This window comes from Zingiber officinale, chromosome 7B, assembly GCF_018446385.1.
Source record: "Zingiber officinale cultivar Zhangliang chromosome 7B, Zo_v1.1, whole genome shotgun sequence".
Taxonomy (NCBI): domain Eukaryota; kingdom Viridiplantae; phylum Streptophyta; class Magnoliopsida; order Zingiberales; family Zingiberaceae; genus Zingiber; species Zingiber officinale.
The window spans coordinates 103,574,602-103,591,115 of NC_055999.1; the positions used below are offsets into that span (position 1 = coordinate 103,574,602).

The 16,514-nt window shown below is 35.2% G+C and overlaps 1 pseudogene; it reads right to left on the minus strand.

The window, feature by feature from the left end:
• Nucleotides 1-16,514, minus strand: part of LOC122004633 — a 34,635-nt pseudogene that overhangs the window by 1,292 nt on the left and 16,829 nt on the right.

Below are 16,514 nucleotides of genomic sequence, written 5' to 3' on the forward strand. Positions count from 1 at the left end.
ACTCCCGACATAAACCCAATCAGCCCCAAAGCCAGTCAAATCTTCGGGGCTCAACTCCCTAGGTCTCATGAGCATGACTCACAAAATAAATTGGATCAGCCCCAAAGTCGGTCGAATCTCCAAAACTTGGCTCCCCACTTCTCATAGACATGACTCCCAGTGTAAACTCGATCGATCTGAGAGCCTTTCAAATCTCTGAGGCTCAACTCCCACTTCTTATGGGCATGACTCCCAGCGTAAACCTGATCGGCCCTAGAGCAGTCGGATTTCCGAGGCTCAGCTCTCCACTTCTCATGGGCATGACTGCAAACATAAACTCGATCGACCCTAGAGCTGGTCGGACCTTCGAAGCTCAGCTCCCCACTTCTATGAGCATGACTCCCAGTATAAACCTGATCCCAGAGCCTGTTCGATCTCCGGAGCTCAACTCCCTACTTCTCATAGGCATGGCTCACAGCGTAAATCCGATCGACCCTAGAGTTGGTCGAATCTCATGGCATCAGCTCTCCACTTCTCATAAGCATGACTCCTACCATAAACCTGATTGGTCCAAGAGCCGGTCGAATGTTCGGGGCTCAACTCTCTACTTTTTATGGACATGACTCCCAGCATAAACCCGATCAATCCTAGAGTTGGTTGGACCTCTGGGGCTCAGCTCCCCACTTCTCATGGGCATGTCTTCCAGCATACACTCGGTCAGCTCCAAGTCGATCAAACTCCCTCTAGGAGATAACATTGTCAGATAATCGCAACCATCTATCAGAGAATAATAGCTACTCATCGGAGAATATTTCACTACTCTAACATATATATACAACGGAACCTTCCTCTGCCTAGGGGAAGGCAACAACTACTCATATATTTTGACATCAAACATTCTCTGATGCCTCATTATTGTAGAGGATATAAGAGGCGGTATAAAAAGGGGTTCTCTTCATTGGTCAGATATGCGTACGCACATGCACATGCATCCACACTATTGCTCTACTATTCATCATCTTCTCAATTTTTCACCAAGACTACAGTTCTGACTTGAGCATCGGAGTGTCTGCGACATGGACCCCCTCCCTGGTTCTTGTTTTAACATTCCTGTTTGCTCTCTTTGTGGTGTGTGTAGATCCATAACTTCCAACTTCAGGTCCTTAATTCCTCTGTCAACATTCCTGTCTTCTTATGGGCCGCTCGTCTACTTAGCTTCCTTCATCAACATTCCTCTCGGTCGCTAAATAAATTTATCATTTTTAATTTGAATTTGATAATTCTACACCAGTTGTGCGGCCACTTGCATAGAGGAGAGGACGACCTGAATGGCGACCTATATGGTAGCGGCATTGAAGGTCGCGAACATGATCTAGGTCATCTTCTCATGGTTGGCCTTGGGGTTGAGGGAAGCCTTGGTGAGCAGAATGGGGTGCTCTTCTTGCGTCGCACAGAGCTCGTTGTAGAAGGTGTGGTGCCGTATCTTTTAATTTCCATGTCGTCCCAATTGATGACTATGCCATGCTGATGGGGTACTTCAAGGTCAAAATGCCATGCTTGGATTGTGCCTCGCCGCCCACGTACGCGTCCTTTTGGCCCATGCTGGCTAGCACACCAGTGTGCCGAGGACGACCGCCGATGCTATGGAAAACGACCCTTGGAGCATCGTCTCCGGCAAAACCAGCCTAACAAATCAACAAACAAAACTATTCCATTATAGTTTTCAGATAAAATTATTATCATTTCAAGTCACAAAAATAGTCTCTTTACTCCGTACACTACAAAAAAAAAACCAAGTTTACCAACGGGAATTTCTGTCGAAATTCCGTCAGTATATGCATATACCGACGGAATACCGACAAAAAAACAAGCGTCAGGAGAGGATTTGTTGGAAACGGGGTTTTCAATGGATTAAGGGATTTCATTGTTAATATTTCAACGACGGGAATATAATTCTGTGGTTAAAGTCACCGGAAACACTGTACCAGCAAACGGGTAACTTCCAACGGAAACACATTTTCCGTTAGAAGACAACAAACTAATTAAAGCCAGTTCATGGTTTACAAACAGAATTAGAGTTTCCATTGGTAAACACTGACGGAAACTCAATATCCATCGGTGAGCCCCAATGGAAACTCTTATTCCGTCGGTGTTTACCGACGGAATCTGGTGTTTTCGTCGGTAATCTATCAAAATACTGATAGAAAATACCTTTTCTATCAGTGTTTATTTTCGATAATCACCGATGAAAAATGTATTCCGTCGGTATTCCATTGGGAATTGAAAAAAATTCACAGGTTTAGTATGTTTGCACGCTCTTCCCTATATATAATTTCCAAATATACAAAAATCATCACAGACGATAGAGTTATACATACAATCCACACATACAAATAAATCAAATATAATCCACACACATACATCATATACCAATCATACAAACAATTACACTTATAAAATCCCCACATAAAAATACATTCCATACATCTTAACAATTCATTCTTCTTCTTCATATAATCCATATAAACACAAATAAACTAACATTCATACTAATAGAAACAATTATAAATATCTAAAAGAAACAAAACTAAACAATTCTGCAGAATACATATGCAAATATCCATATCTAAATCTAAGTTTATAGAATACATATCACAATAAAAAGTACTCCAAATAATATAAGAACACAAGATAATAAAGAAAATCTTGTAGAAAGTCAAATATAAAATGATCATGTTGATGTATAAAAAAACATTTAGCATATATGTATAATGAATTTTATATGTAATAAAATGATATATGAACAAAAGTGAGCATATGATGACATGACGAGCCAATATGTAAATAGGGTCGAACGTGACTCCTGAAACATATAGTAATAAAATATTTAAAAATGAACATATTATAATATCAAAACAGAATAAATATATAACCACGGTCTATATATGATAAATAAAAACTAAAGTGTAGTTGAACAAATCTCAGAAAAAGCTAATCATCACCGTCTGATGGATCTTGAGTCTTTTGTGACTCAAAACCATGTGATGCCTTGGTGAAATTAGCCATGATCGCTCGCATCTGGGCCATGAGAGTTTCATTACTCGCATCACGTTCGGCTCTCTTCTTCTCCTCATCAGCCCTCCACCGATCCATATCGACCATATTCTGATTTATTGATTTCAATTGAGTGCACAGTTCTTGATTTTTACGTCTTAAAGATTGCATTTCTCTAAAGAGGAACTAGCACAACGCACCGGATTCCTCAAACAATCAAATGCAACTTTGGCCTGAGAACCAAGACTGTAGAGGGTGGAGTTTTTTATCCTTCCACCGATAACATCATAATAAATCTCATTTAGAGCGTCGGTGGATAGAGACTATGACTCTCCCCCTCTGTTGATGGCTGAAATGTCTGAGTCACTCTATTTGTCATTTGTTGCTCTATGAAAAAAATATAATATCCAATTTAATCAATATTACTAAATACTAATCAAGATAGAAATGAACAAATGTAATAAAGTTAATAATCTAATATGTAAAGTCTGAGATCGAGAATCAACAAATGACTCATTCTTCTTCTTATGGGTCTTGAAAAAGACCTCTATACAAGTGGGATGTCGGGCAAGCTCACATTCCTACATACAAAATAATTTGGGATAAAATTATGTAAGTTTGGTAATAAATATAAAATTTGTTACAAAGTATAACTATAAATTATATTCACCAGATCCATAGCATGCTCAACAATGGACCTTGAACCTGATGTATGTCGAGCTATTCTGGTGCTCGAGCCGCTTGACTCTTATTTCTATCTGCTTTTTCCTTTTCAACATTTGTTTGCCACATTTATGTAGCCCAGGTGGTCATCCATGCACTCTATATAGCCTCAGAAACATATGTAGACCTAGTGCCCTTCTTTGTCATATAGTACATATGACTTCTGTAAAGTTTGACACAGTAAGTATTCGATGTAGCTTTAAATTGTTCTTCTTGCCCATCCTCCCATGCATATATTTTCTGCAATTATAAATTAAATATTTAGTTTAAAGGATAACTATATTAAAAAAAATACCAAATATATTAAATTTACTTACCATAAATTCATTATAATAAAACAATTTCATCTCCTGGTCTACATGCCTCCATGTAGTACTAGAAGCGCATACTCGTTCCTTGAATTTTCTCGTGATATAGGTAGCAACTCGATGGCCATCTGGAGTGAACCTACATGAAATAATATTAAGATATGAGAAATATATTATAAATAAAGTCATATGTGAACTTGAATTATTAATAAGAAAAAATATTTACGAGTTCCTGACAACTCTAAGAACCTATAGCCACAGGGTGCTACAGTTTGCTACTCTGCCTTAATGATATATGCAAAATAACATTACAACACATCATAATAAGGTTTAAAGACATGATAATATAAATATAAAATAATATGGAAGCATAACTTACTTGATGAACAATAATGTTAATATTTAATCATTATTAACATCTGATTAATCAACATTAATAGTTTCTATATCCTCATCACTAGATGAACTTAGTTCAACTTCATCCTCACTGTTGGGCATCTCTCTATCATCTATTTCTTCGTAAGTAATATTAACATCTACAAATAATTGAGAAATAGATTGGAGTTGTAAATCAACTGAATGTCTTTCCACTTCATCATTCTAAAATGCATCATGGTTTTGAGCAGTGATTGTGTTCGGCATTTCTATGGTTGAGCGAGATTTGATTCGACAAACAGACAACCATTTACTAGATCTTCTTCTCTTCGTAGGGTGTTTAAAATAGAAAACTTGATCCGCTTGTACCTCGAAAGTGAAAGGTTCAAACTTATTAAATTTTTTATTTATATTAACCACAACTAAATTATAATTTGGATGTATTCTAGTACCTATTCTTGGGGTCAGATCATGCTATAAATATTTGAACAACACACACCTCTTTATAGATAATGTAGGATATTCAATCTCTATGATTTCGTCAAGTCTACCATAGTAATCAAACTCAGTGTTATTGTTGTCCATAGATCCTTTGACGTAAACACTAGAATTACAGGTTAATCTTTGTGAATCTCATTGTACCACGTGGAATTTAAGGTCATTAATATAGTAATCAGAGTACACCTTTATTTTACGGAGGGGTCCTAATGTAATATTCATTATCCTATCATCTTACACATATGATATTCTACGGTCTTTCACCTATAAAAATAGTTATGATATAAATTAGGACACTTTTTAATAGACATGAACTAAAAAATTTCACAAATTCTCTAACTTATATATATTTAAACCATAATGTAAATTCGGTCTCTAACTTTATAGCTACCTCACTTGTACCAATTGATAGATTTTGTAGATATAGTTGTTCTTCGTACAAGCTAGAAAAGAAAGTAATTATATAAAATTTGGGATATTAAACAAAATAATTAAACGAAGGATAAATGTTTGATTAGAGAAGTTAACTTACTTTATGTATGGTTTGACTTCTTTACAGTTTAAGAGTATGTATATTCTTGCAGCATGATATTCTTCTTCGGTTAACCATCTAGAAAGTGATGCACCCATTGACATACCAGGAAACTTGAAAATAGAAAGCATTGATGGATCTATCGGTTGAGGAGCATCATCGAATATTTAGGACACTTGCGATGTCTTGTTTGCACACTATCAGCAAAATAATGAGCAGAAAGAAGATGCTTCTTCAACCAGATAAGTATTACATATTGTGTTAGAGTGTATACTAAAAGCCTAGCTTTTGGTATAAACATTTATCTAGAAATAAGAATCACATTGGTCAAATGTCTACATTTATGATAAATGAAGTTGTTCAATTAATTTATATTGTAGATAACATGGTGTGTGGTGTCACACACAGAGGATCATGTTATCAGTACCTTATAAATTATAAACAGTAGCTCACGACCATAATGGAAAGGAACAAACCATTGGAAGGTCGTAGTGTAATTAGGTATTAGTTTATCTTAACTATATAATTACACTAGTACATTTAGAGTGTATTGAGTAGGACCATTAGAGGTCGTTTCTTTTATACTGACTTTATAAAGAAACAAAGACCTCAGTTATTATGGAAGTGTGTGCTCTTAATCCTAATATAATAACAAGCACATATATTTGATATTTATTTCTTTAATTTATCAATGGGTGAGATTTAGTTCGATGAATCAATAAGCCCGATAAGTTGGGAAATGATATCACTTATAGTGTGTGTTGTTGATTATAGAAGAAAACTGTGTCCTAGTGATCTAGGTTGAGAATGTCCCCAAGAGGAGCTCAAAAGGATTGTCATGTTAAACCCTGCAGGTGGACATAGTCCGACATGACGATGAAGCTGAGTGGTACTACTCTTGGAGCTAGATATTAATTAAGTGAGTTGTCAGTAACTTACTTAATTAGTGGACATTTGCTATCTTAAACACAGGGAGACTAACACACTCATAATAAGAAGGAGCCCAAAATGTAATTTGGGATTGGTGCGGTAGTTCAATAATAGTTCTTTAGTGGAATGAATTATTATTGATGAAATTAAGTTGTGTGTTCGGGGCGAACACGGGATGCTTAATTTCATCAAGAGACCAAAACTAATTCCTCCTCTCGGTCCCTATCGTAGCCTCTAGTATATAGAGATTTATACCCACCGCATACCCACCTTCTTACCCATCCAATGGGGCCGGCCAAGCTAGCTTGGAACCCAAGCTAGGGCCGGCCAAGACCAAGTGGATGAGTCATGTAGGTGGCCGGCCAAAGCTTGGGTCCCAAGCTTAGGTGGCCGGCCACTAGAATATTAAAAGGATTTTATTAAAATTATTTCTTATGTGGATATCATGATTTTAAAAGAGAGTTTAAAAATTAAAAATTTCCTTTTATAACTTTCTACAAAAGATTAAGAGAAGAGATTAATCTCTTTCCTTATTTGTAGATTAAAAGGATGGTTTTAATTTTTGGTAAAAACTTTCCTTATTTGTAAATCATCTACATGTTTAAAAGAGAGTTTAAAATTTGAAATCTTTCCTTATTTGTTGATTAAAGGAGGATTTTAAATTTTAAGAAAACTTTCCTTTTAACCATGTTCATGATTTAAAGAAAGTTTAAAAATTAATAATTCTCTTTTATTAGTTGCTACAAAGATTGAGAAAAGATTTGATATCTTTCCTTATTTGTAGATTAAAAGAGATTTTAATTTTTAGAGATAACTTTCTTTTATCCACATGTTTAAAAGAAAGATTTTAATTTATTAAATTTCCTTTTATAAACCAATCATGAAGGGATTAAATTATTGAAGAAATTTTATAAATTTCTGGAGACAAATTAGGAAGTTTTAATTAATTAAAACTCTCCTTGTTTATAACTTGATGGTGGCCATGTAAATTGAGAAAAGGAAAATTATTTTAATTAAATAAATTTTTCCTTTTCATGGCAAAAGAATTAAGGAAGTTTTAATTAAATTTCCTTATTTGCCAAGACCAAGGATTATAAAAGAGGGGGTAGAAAAGGCTTCATGGTGAACAACCTCTATTATTTCTCTCCCTCTTTTCCTTGGTGTTGTGGCCGGCCAACCTCTCTTCCTCTCTTCCTCTTGGTGGTGGCCGAACCTTCTCTATTGGCTTGGAGCTCTTGTGGTGGCCGGATACTACTTGGAGAAGAAGAAGAAGAAGGAGAGAAAGCTTGTATCCCTTGGAGCTTGGTTGGTGTTTTGTTCTTCGTCCTTGGTGAAGCTTCTTTGTGTTGGCCGAACCTAGCTAGGAGGAGAAGAAGGTGCTTGGTGGTTTCTCATCTCGGAAGATCGTTGCCCACACAACGTCCGAGGTTAGAAGAGGAATACGGTAGAAGATCAAGAGGTCTTTCTAAAAGGTATAACTAGTAAATTTTTCTTTCCGCATCATGCTAGTTATTTATGGAAATAATACCAAATACAAGAGGCTTACGATTCTAGTATTTGAAATATGTTTTCAAGTTGTGTTCTTTTGTTTTATTTTCCTTGTGATTTGATTGTTCTTTTCGGTTAACCTAAAGTTATTTTAGGAAATTAAATATTAGATTTCTATAAAGGTTTTGTCTAGTCGGTGATGGTTGCTCCCATATCCAAGAAGGCCATGTGCCTCGCCACGTCATCTTGGGAACCAATTATGGAAATTAATATTTAATGGAATTAATAACTTAAGGTGATTTGGGTCGAACGTGTTAAGTTCCGCAGGAGATCCAAGTCAAAACCTAAAAGAACAAATAGATTAAGTTTTGGATCAAACGTGTTAAGTTCCGCAGGCGATCCAAAATTTAATTTAAAAGAACACATGGTAGCTAGGAAAAGGTTCAGACCTTTGTACAAAATTTTTGTACAGTGGAACCTCTAGGCTTTCCGAGTAGCAACCAACAATTGGTATCAGAGCTAGGGTTTTGCCTCTGTGTATTTGGTATTAGTTTAATTATGCACATGTCATACATAATTTATGCAGGATAATAGTAGGATGTGCTAACTTTGTGGATGCAGGATCCAATTATTATGACTTATAGTTATTATGTGTGTGATTGGACCCTTGGACATGTCAAGGGCATTTTATTGTATGTGCATGATTGTATTATAAAATACAGCAGGAGCTGTATTTAGTTTTATTAGGATTTTATTTTTGATCTAGATACATGTACATTCCTTTTATGGAATATAGGATCAAAATGTAAAATTCTATTTATGTCGCGGATCGAATCTTGCAAAGCGTGGAACCTTCGAAGGACCAGAGGCGCAGATGGAACGCTAGATCCGGTGGCGGTGGCCAAATATGGCAGCAGCTTGGGATGACAACACACGGAGGACAACTAGAGATAAAAGCCATAATAGTTGAAAATTAGTTTTTCTATTTATTGCTTTTATATTGTGCTGTGTGTGCATGTTAGTTTACATATTTAGTAGGCTAGCATAGTTAAAATTCCTCATTTATAAATAACTAAGTGGGAGAGGGATTTTTAAGTAAATCCCATGGTCTCCATTACTGGTTTGTAAGTGATGCAAACAAGCTTGCGCGTTGGCTCTGAGTGCCTTCCTCCATAACGGATGAGCTTGTTTGTGGATCACTAGAACAGACTTCCATTTTTGGATGACTATAGGAAGTTAATTAAGAGCGTGTGATCTTCCCCAACGGAAGGGGCATAATCTTATTAATGGACTTAGTGTCAAGTAATGGTATACACTTAGACACATTTAATAGTATCCTCCCCATCGGAGTCACTGCTATTATTTGTGTGACCAAATGATACCAACTATTAATTTTATTTGTCAAAAAGTTAGGTTGACAAGATAATAAAATTAATGGGTTAAAACCCTCCTTTTACAAATGTTGAATTTGTATACGTCCACACTAACGTGGCATGCAAAATTCACGGTGTTTGAGGTGTTGGTGAATTTAAATAATATTGTTTGAGGAATCAATATTTTTTAAATTCAAAAGTTTTTGACCAAATATTTGATCAAAGACAGATCAACTATTAATTTTATTCGTCATAAAGTAAAGTTGACAAGATAATAAAATTAATGGATAAAATCTCCTCTTTGATTTTGTATACGTCCACACTAACGTGGCATACAAAATTCATGGGGATTTTTAAGGAGTTGATCTTGACCAAATATTTTTTTTGTGATTCTTAGGATTTAAATATTTGTCAATTCCCTAGTAGTCATACTATAGAAAAGACTTAGTAGTCCAAATTGTAATGATTGGAAATAGGACTTGGACATTATGGTAGACTGTCTTCTAAGAACTAAGAACAATTTAGGTGTATTTAATTCATTAGTTGAAACATGTCTAGTGGTGTTATCTACCAGAACCTGGAGTGTAGATACAAGATGCCATTAATCATGTCTGCAATTCATTGCAGGGTTCCAGGAAACCCGACAACTAAATGAAAGGTAAATCACCGTCCACATGGGCACTACTGTAAAAATGGTAGCTGTTGCAGTGGGAGATGTTTATCTTTTGATAAGAATAAAACATGGATTTTTGAGTAATTGTCTTTACGTACCAAGTTTAGAAAGAACTAGTTTTTCAGTTTCTAAACTATTCAAAGAACTTGATATTCTGCCTCTTTTAATAACAAAGTTGTTATTAAGAAAAAGAGGGAAGTTATCTATTTTGGTACGTTGGTTGACAATTTATAAATCCAATAACTCTCACGATGCAACAAATGGAAATTAGTAACACATCTTCTAACTTTAAGAGAAAGTAACCTTCGGAAATGAACCAATTATATCTTTGGCATATAAGGCTAGGTTATATTAACTTGAGTATGATTCATTAGTAGCTGATGAACTTTTGGGTTCATTAGTAGTAGGAAATCTTTCCAACCTGCGAGTCTTACTTGGAAGGAAAAATAACCAAGAAGCTTTCAAGTCTAAGGGGTATGGAGTCAAAGATATGTTGAAATTGGTTCATTCTGATTTGTGTGATCCTATGACTATCCAGACAAGAGGTAGTATTGAATATTTCGTCTATTTTATAGACAACTATTCAAGATATAAATAAATTTACTTAATGTACCGCAAGACTAAGTACTTTGATTAGTTCAAAGAGTACTAGGCTGATGTGGAGAAATGACAAAGTAAAAAGACACTATGGTGAGATCATAGTGGCAAGTACCTCTTGAGAGATTTTAGGAGTCACTTATCAGAAGTTGGATTTCAATCCCAACTAACTGCATCTAGTACACCCCAACAGAATGGTGTAGTAGAAAGAAGGTAAAGGACTCTTATGGAATAATTAGATAGATGATGAGTTATTCAGAAAATTTCCAAATTTGTTTTAAGGATAAACTCTGAAAACGAAAGTGAACATAGTACCTTCCAAGTTAGAACTCTCTACTCATATAGAATTGCTGAATAGGTAAAAACCTATTTTGAAGCATATTCGGATTCGGGTAATCCAGCACATATGTTAAAGAGAGACAATGATAAGTTGGATAGGAGTTCACTTATTTGTAAGTTATCCTAGATAAACAAAAGTAGGTTTATAGTCTTAAAAATCAGAAGGTCATTGTTAGCATCAATGACTGATTTTTAGAAAAGGACTATATAATGAACCACGTGCTCATAAGTAAATTTGTTCTTAAGGAAATAATAAAGGACATGTCTAACCTAGTACCAACTGTACAAGATGAGATACCACAAGAAAACTGCAACACGTATCACAAATGATACACAATTGCAGAAAGTGCCTTGTCGTAGTGGGAGGGTTGTTAGGCAACCTAAATAGGTTCATGTTTTGGGAGAGTTTTTGGACTCGATCCCTGAAGGACATAAACCTGATCTCCAGACATATGACGAAGCACTCCAAGATAAATATGTAGCATCCTGGCAAAGAGTAATGAATAATAGAATTAGAATATATGTATTCTAATAAAATCTGGAAGCTTGTAGAACCACCAAGTGGTGTAAAAGCATTTGGGTGTAAAAGGTCTATAATAGGAAAAGAGGGATAGACAGGAAGGTAGAAACCTTCAAAGCAAGGCTTGATGAAAAAGGAAACTTTTTTCACTGGTAGCCATGCTTAGGTCTATCCGGATTCTTTTATCTATTTGGCAAGTGGATGTCAAGACAGCATTCCTTAATGGAAGTCTTGAAGAAAGCATCCATATAAAACAACCAGAAGGGTTCATTGCAAAGGGCTAAGAGCATCTTGGGTAAAGTTCAATCAGTCTATGGACTGAGGCAAAGCTTCAAGGTCTTGGAATATCCGGTTTATCAAAGTAATTCAGACCTATGAATTTATTTAGTAACCGGATAAGTCTTGTGTATACAAAAGGTGTGATGGAAGCGTGGTGGTATTTCTTGTACTATACGTAGATAACATTTTTGGTAGTTGGAAACAATATCAAAATGTTGTCAGAAGTAAGGGTATGGTTGTCCAAACAATTCGATATAAAGGACTTGGGAGAATGTATATATTCTTGAGATCAAAGTAATAAGGGATCGCAAGAAAAGAATATTTTACTTATCCCAAGCTTCATATATCAGAAAAATCCTTGCTCGTTTTAAGCATGCAAAACTCCAAGAAAGGTTTCTTACCTTTTCAGGATGGAGTAACTTTATCTAAAAGATATGTCTCTGTAGACATCAAAGGAGATAAAGGAAATAAAGGCAGTTCTTTATGCTTCGGCTGTCGGAAGCCTAATGTATGCTATGCACGAGATCAGAAATCTGTTTTGCCAAGGGCATAGTTAGCAGATATCAAAGTAACCCTGGACAAGGACAGTGGATTGCAGTAAAGCATATATTGAAGTACCTTAGAGGCACTAGAGAATATATGCTAGCTTACAAGGCAGTTAATTTGGTCCTTGTGGGTTGCATGGATTTTGACTTCCAATCGGATAGGGACAATAATAAGTCAACCTCGGGGTTTTGTGTTTACTTTAGGAGGTAAAGTCATAACTATGGAAGAGTGATAAGCATAGGTGTTTTTCTGGACTCCACCATAGAAGTTTAGTATATGACAAGCCTCTGAGGTAGCCATAAAAGCTGAATGACTCAATAACCTCAAGATAGACTTAGATATGATTTCTGGTTTGTCTAAATATTATTACAATTTATTGTAATAATATTGGTGCAGTAGCAAACTCGAAGAAACCATAAGTCTATAAAGGCAAGTAAACACAAAAGAGCGCAAGTACCACCCAATACGAGAAATCGTATAAACGAGGAGAAGTTGTTGCTGCCTAGAATGCATCAGATGATGACCTATAGATCTTTTCACTAAGGTCCTTAAGGCGAGAGCTTTTGATGGACATGTTGAAGGGTTGGGAATCAGATGTATGAAAGCAGATATGGCAGCTTAGTCTTTTAGTATAAGTGGGAGATTGTTAGAGTGTATACTAAAAGCCTAGCTTTTGGTATAAACATCTATCTAGAAATAAGAATCACATTGGTCAAATGTCTACATTTATGATAAATGAAGTTGTTCAATTAATTTATATTGTAGATAACATGGTGTGTGGTGTCACACACAGAGGATCATGTTATCAGTACCTTATAAATTATAAACAGTAGCTCACGACCATAATGGAAAGGAACAAACCATTGGAAGGTCGTAGTGTAATTAGGTATTAGTTTATCTTAACTATATAATTACACTAGTACATTTAGAGTGTATTGAGTAGGACCATTAGAGGTCGTTTCTTTTATACTGACTTTATAAAGAAACAAAGACCTCAGTTATTATGGAAGTGTGTGCTCTTAATCCTAATATAATAACAAGCACATATATTTGATATTTATTTCTTTAATTTATCAATGGGTGAGATTTAGTTCGATGAATCAATAAGCCCGATAAGTTGGGAAATGATATCACTTATAGTGTGTGTTGTTGATTATAGAAGGAAACTGTGTCCTAGTGATCTAGGTTGAGAATGTCCCCAAGAGGAGCTCATAAGGATTGTCATGTTAAACCCTGCAGGTGGACATAGTCCGACATGACGATGAAGTTGAGTGGTACTACACTTGGAGCTAGATATTAATTAAGTGAGTTGTCAGTAACTTACTTAATTAGTGGACATTTGTTATCTTAAACATAGGGAGACTAACACACTCATAATAAGAAGGAGCCCAAAATGTAATTTGGGATTGGTGCGGTAGTTCAATAATAGTTCTTTAGTGGAATGAATTATTATTGATGAAATTAAATTGTGTGTTCGGGGCGAACACGGGATGCTTAATTTATCGGGAGACCAAAACTAATTCCTCCTCTCGGTCCCTATCGTAGCCTCTAGTATATAGAGATTTATACCCACCGCATACCCACCTTCTTACCCATCCAATGGGGCCGGCCAAGCTAGCTTGGAACCCAAGCTAGGGCCGGCCAAGACCAAGTAGATGAGTCAAGTAGGTGGCCGGCCAAAGCTTGGGTCCCAAGCTTAGGTGGCCGGCCACTAGAATATTAAAAGGATTTTTATTAAAATTATTTCTTATGTGGATATCATGATTTTAAAAGAGAGTTTAAAAATTAAAAATTTCCTTTTATAACTTTCTACAAAAGATTAAGAGAAGAGATTAATCTCTTTCCTTATTTGTAGATTAAAAGGATGGTTTTAATTTTTGTAAAACTTTCCTTATTTGTAAATCATCTACATGTTTAAAGAGAGTTTAAAATTTGAAATCTTTCCTTATTTGTTGATTAAAGGAGGATTTTAAATTTTAAGAAAACTTTCCTTTTAACCATGTTCATGATTTAAAGAAAGTTTAAAATTAATAATTCTCTTTTATTAGTTTCTACAAAGATTGAGAAAAGATTTGATATCTTTCCTTATTTGTAGATTAAAAGAGATTTTAATTTTTAGAGATAACTTTCTTTTTATCCACATGTTTAAAAGAAAGATTTTAATTTATTAAATTTCCTTTTATAAACCAATCATGAAGGATTAAATTATTGAAGAAATTTTATAAATTTCTGGAGACAAATTAGGAAGTTTTAATTAATTAAAACTCTCCTTGTTTATAACTTGATGGTGGGCCATGTAAATTGAGAAAAGGAAAATTATTTTTAATTAAATAAATTTTTCCTTTTCATGGCAAAAAAATTAAGGAAGTTTTAATTAAAATTTCCTTATTTGCCAAGACCAAGGATTATAAAGAGGGTGAAAAGGCCTTCATGGTGAACAACCTCTATTATTTCTCTCCTCTTTTCCTTGGTGTGGCCGGCCAACCTCTCCCTCTCTTCCTCTTGGGGTGGCCGAACCTTCTATTGGCTTGGAGCTCTTGTGGTGGCGGATACTACTTGGAGAAGAAGAAGAAGAAGGAGAGAAAGCTTGTATCCCTTGGAGCTTGGTTGGTGTTTTGTTCTTCGTCCTTGGTGAAGCTTCTTTGTGTTGGCCGAACCTAGCTAGGAGGAGAAGAAGGTGCTTGGTGGTTTCTCATCTCGGAAGATCGTTGCCCACACAACGTCCGAGGTTAGAAGAGGAATACGGTAGAAGATCAAGAGGTCTTTCTAAAAGGTATAACTAGTAATTTTTCTTTCTGCATCATGCTAGTTATTTATGGAAATAATACCAAATACAAGAGGCTTACGATTCTAGTATTTCGAATATGTTTTTCGAAGTTGTGTTCTTTTGTTTTATTTTTCCTTGTGATTTGATTATTCTTTTCGGTTAACCTAAAGTTATTTTAGGAAATTAAATATTAGATTTCTATAAAAGGTTTTGTCTAGTCGGTGGTGGTTGCTCCCATATCCAAGAAGGCCATGTGCCTCGCCACGTCAGTACTGGGAACCAATTATGGAAATTAATATTTAATGGAATTAATAACTTAAGGTGATTTGGGTCGAACGTGTTAAGTTCCGCAGGAGATCCAAGTCAAAACCTAAAAGAACAAATAGATTAAGTTTTGGATCAAACGTGTTAAGTTCCGCAGGCGATCCAAAATTTAATTTAAAAGAACACATGGTAGCTAGGAAAAGGTTCAGACCTTTGTACAAAATTTTTGTACAGTGGAACCTCTAGGCTTTCCGAGTAGCAACCAACATATTGATCCCTTAACTCTTGCTTTATTATGAACATTATTTTTTAATTTCCTTAAAAATTATTCGAATGAATACATTCATTTGTACTACACATGACCTATTATTTGTGTCTCGTATGGTAAATGTACTGGTAGATATTCCATTAAATAAAAAATTAGGTGGAAATATGTGCTCTAGCTTATATAATATGAGAGGAATGTCTGTTTCTAGTCGAAGCATATCATCCATTATAATACACCTCACAGTCAAATCTCTAAAAAGAATGGACTCAATTCAGTAAGTGTTTGCTAAACATTTTAAGGAAGTAAGTCATGGAAAGCTATTGGAATAAGTTTTTACATGACAATCATGACTTTTCATTCTAAACATTTTTAATCTGTTCATATCACATTGAGCCATATTTAAGGCACACCCATCTGAAAATTTGATTTCTTTCAACCAATTACATAAAGCTTGCTTACTATCTTTATCCAATATATAACATGTCTTTAGAAATCTATTAATTGTTTCATCCTGACGCAACTCTGGTCTATTGATTAGTTTTTTTAATTCCTCACGTGATTTTGCAGTGTCTTTAGTTCTTCCAGACATGTTTATCACAGTGTTAAAGATATTATCGAAGAAATTTTTCTCAATATACATGACATATAAATTATGTCGAATAAGTAGATACTGTTGGTGTAATTTTCCTAGGTCAAAGTTGATCAATTTTGACTAAACTTGAATTGGCTCAAGCTTAAGTCATGATATTTAAGTTTTAATGTTTGACATTATATGGAGATTGCAAGTGCAATTACTCATTTGAGGAGATTGTTGGTGCAATTCTCCACTAGTTAAGATTTGACTAGTTTAATGTGAAGAAAAGTCAAGTAGGTCAAAATTGACTGGATACTTAATTGGGAAGTCCTAACTGGAGGTTAGGTAAGGGTAAGCCCAACAGGAAGCTAAGCAGAAGAAAGTCCTGGTGAGTGAAGCCAGGTGAAAGCTCTAGTGAGTGAAGCTA